General features: G+C 40.6%; 1 pseudogene; it reads left to right on the top strand.

Moving 5' to 3' along the window:
* The first annotated feature begins 860 nt into the window (after nucleotides 1-860).
* Nucleotides 861-3,923, top strand: LOC118965625 (apolipoprotein D-like; annotated as a pseudogene).
* The last annotated feature ends 232 nt before the right edge of the window (nucleotides 3,924-4,155 follow it).

Below are 4,155 nucleotides of genomic sequence, written 5' to 3'. Positions count from 1 at the left end.
GTGTCACATGACATCTTCACAATGTGCCAGAGAGGGCTATCCATGCCATCCTGTCCCATCCTATCATATTGTTATAGAACATTTATCCTGTTATGTCCCCCATAACTCCAATTTGCTAATCATTTACATTATGACAGATATAAGCACCGGAATGCTACAAAGACATTCATTCAAGACACAGAGACTTCAGTGTGGCGTGACCCAGGAGAGAGAACATCCTTGTGAGATCAGATATCCTGACCAGAGAGACAACAGAGGTAAGAGGTGCTTTTCATTGTTCTATGGGATTTTATATAAAGATAAATTAACTTTACCAATGTTTAAATGAGAACTAGTTTGGGGGGGTCAAATTAATGGTTGAATTTGGTTGGTGTGATAACAAGCGAAATAAGGTAATATTTCTGTAATAAATTATCTGAATACCTTTGTCATTTGAGGCAAAGAGAGCAATACCAACAAAGCTGATCTCTACATAGTCATAAATAGTGATAAATAGCAGTTAACTTAAAATAACCCAATGATTTATTTATGTTACTTAGGTAATGGTGGAACACATTTATATTGATTTAGTTTTTTTTTTTTTTAATTAAGAAGCTTTTTTTGTCTTGAAAATGTAACCATTTTGTGTGACCATGTTTTTCATTTATGACAGATATTTCAGTTATTGAATGTTTATATTTTACATTTGATGAGGTAATGGCCGATGAGTCATCCGTCCTCCTGTTCTTCTCTCACCATGTTTATATATATATTTTTTCTTTGACTATGAAAATAATTGTCACAATGTGATTTCCTAGGGCCAGTTCCCAGACCCTAATTATGCCTAATCCTGGACTTACTTCTTGTGCCTCTGAAAGGGAAACAATTTCTCTTTTTGAAGCTTTGTTTTTTGACTTGAACTCTCTGCCGATTGATTGTAATTATTTGTAATTATCAGGTGATGGCTGCCCCTGTGACCATGAAGCCATCATTTGCCCTCGTCTTGCCTCTCCTCCTCATACCCTTCATCAGTGCCCAGGTACCCCACTGGGGGCCTTGTCCAGAACCAGCCGTCCAGCCTGCCTTCAGCATGAAAAAGGTATCACTCCCCTGCCTGACCTGTCGGCACAGACAATGTACCTATACATATATAGGATCTTAATTTGACCAGTATTGTCGCCGCAAAATAATCCTGCAGCAACAGTATTTGAACATTTAGTCTATAATCAGGCCTGGGGCCAGGAAAAGTGACTAAGAGGTCATTTGAAATCGGCGAGGTGGGATTTATTACATATTTATTTGGACAGTGAAGCTAAAACTTTTAATTTGGCTCTATACTCAGCATTTTGGATTTGAGATGACTATGACTACACAATGACTACGTCAAGCTTGAGACGAGAAACTTGTTGGATGCATTTGCAGTTTGTTTTGATTGTGTTTTGGATGATGCTGTGCCTAATAGAAACTAATGGAAAATATTGTGTATGGTGTCATTATATGTATTATGTCATTTTGGAGTCACCTTTATTGTAAATAAGAATATAATATGTTTCTGAACACTTCTACATTAATGTGGATGCCATGCTACCATGATTACAGAAAATCTTGAATGAATGGTATTATCTTTGTGCATCTGTTTTCCTAAAACTGAGGGTGCACAATGCCCCCTTTAGCCCACTTCTGGCACTGGCCCGTCCATAATGTTGCTTGATCTGTAGTTAGATTATTAGCTGGCTAAAATTAGACTACATTAGCAGTGAAATACTGTTAATATGATGGTGTGTTAGTGTGGGTTTTCAGTGAATTCATGTAAATCGCAAAGCTCATCTGCATTTGCTGCGGTGCAGGAAAATTCTCAGCAAAAAAAAAGGGTGATCAAATTAAGATCCAGCATCTCTACCTGCCAATTACTGCATTTCTATACAATTTAAACACTCAAAAATGCTATTTGGAAAACAGCAGAAGCAAGCAAAGATTACCCCTTATCACATTGGTTGCTGAAGCTTCATTCACCTCAGACGATCTACCAGCACATGTAGCCTAGTAGCTATATAATTAACTCTACACACTATATTTAGATTTTATGTCTAGAGTTTAATAGTCACATGTACAGGGTTACAGATGTAATTACAGGATAAAAAATGAAATTCTTGAGCTCCGAGCCCGAACCCAGCCTGGTTCCTCCGGAAGTCCACAATCAGCCAATTTGTTTTGTTGATGTTGAGGGGAAGGGTGTTTACCTGGTACCATGCAGTCAGAGTGCCTACCTCCTTCCTATAGGCTGTCTCATCAATGTTGGTAATCATGGCCTACTACTCTGTCGTGTCGGCAGCGAACTTCATGATGGAGTTGGAACTGTGTGAGGCCATGCAGTCGTGGGTATACATGGAGTACAGGTGGGGACTGAGGAGTAACCCTTGTTGAGAATCAGTGTGGGGTGAGGTAATGTTGCCTGCCTTCACCACCTGGGGGCGGCCCGTCAGGAAGTCCAGGACCCAGTTGCACAGGAGGAGTTCAGTCCCAGGGCCATGAGCTTTGTGGTGAATTTGGAATTGAAAGCAGAGCTGTAGTCAATAAACAGCATTCTCACATATGCATTTTCGCATTGCACTGCACACTGCCCTCGTGCACTCCAGGTGGGTGAGGGCAGTGTGTAGTGCAATGGTGATTGTGTATTCCGTGGATCTGTTAGGGCGTTAGAGCATTTGAAAGGGTCTAGTGACTTACATGCCATGGTAATATAATATCTGAGTGAGACTGACAAACAAAATCAATAGGGGCCCTCTGGAGGTCAGGGTCCCTGGGCATTTGCCCTGCGTGCCCAGTCGGTAATTCGGCCATGATGATTACTACTAAGTTTAGATATCTGGCTAGACTAATTTAACAATGTCATTTATTTTTACTGAGATGGGCTTATTGAGTGACTGTCAGTGAGTGGAATAACAAGAGGAAAACTGCTAATGCACAACCAAGTTTCCAAATTGCACCTTGTGCATTCTACTTTTCTCATTTCCAACATTAAGTTGACACCAGATTGTTTAATTTCTGTATTTATTTTATTTATATTATTACTGAGGCCTAGACCTTGGCGTCCTCATATGTAGCTACGGCCCTGGTAGTATGTGACATTTGCTGTGATATTTTCATGATAATAATCATTTATTTAACTTCATTACAGAAAGAAACTTAAAGTGCACAAAAGCAAAACAAACTAAAGGTAAGGATGGAGATTTAAAGAATTTTGAGTGTGTATGTTTGTTTACCCAATGTTCTAGTTCATGGGAAGATGGTTTGAAATCAGCAAACTGCCAGCCCAGTTTGAGAAGGGGAGATGCATCGAGACCAACTTCTCAATGAAGGGCTGATCAGACTATTCGAGTGGTCAGCTCTGAAATATTGTGAGTTTCTTAAATACACCACTTGCTTACATACACTTTTATCCATCAGACAAGTGCTTGTGTCACAGACAACATGAACAATGTGGTTTGCACTTTCATACTAGTCGGCCTACGAATGCAATTCATTTCAATTGACATCCTCTGACGTTAATCTGATCCTTTTTATCTTTGACATGTGACAGAAAGGAAGAGCTAAGGATTATTGAGGGGAGTCACCGAGGACTTGAAGAACCCAGCCAAGTTGGGCATCAGCTACTCTTACGGTGAGGTCCGACACCACAGCATTTTCACAATATTGTACCGACCTTAACCTAAAGCTCTTTTCAGCATGGTTCCAGCAACTATGGTCAATGTGTATGTAGCACATGTGAATGTGTGAAACGTCTTCCTCAGCCTGAAGTTTCCCCAGGGCCTGAAAACCAGGCCCTGGGGAAAAATAGCTACATAGGGGTGGGAACCAGCTGTAATTCAGCAACGCCTCGCAACACGTCAAACCAATCAAATGCCTTGCTGGTGTCGGAGCTCCATCGGTGCTCACTAGATTAGTGTAGTAAGTGCAACAGTGCAAAATTGGCAATTAAAACCTCATCAAAATATGTTGCCGATGTTGTGCATAGAGCACACTTCTGGCAAAACAGAATTCAGCTTTCCACCAGGTTTTCTTCCAAAATGGCATACGGAAGGAACAAGTCTCTGCAAAATTTGTCCTACCCAGTCTGAAAACAGTGACGAACAAAACACGTAACACCAACGGGCATGTGTGGGAGGGTTCTTGAAA

The sequence above is a fragment of the Oncorhynchus mykiss genome, chromosome 8 (genome assembly GCF_057628025.1).
Source record: "Oncorhynchus mykiss isolate SJ-2025 chromosome 8, ASM5762802v1, whole genome shotgun sequence".
In the NCBI taxonomy this organism is placed as follows: domain Eukaryota; kingdom Metazoa; phylum Chordata; class Actinopteri; order Salmoniformes; family Salmonidae; genus Oncorhynchus; species Oncorhynchus mykiss.
The sequence above is the reverse complement of the archived record's forward strand: the minus strand, read 5'-3'. Positions and strand labels throughout refer to the sequence as shown.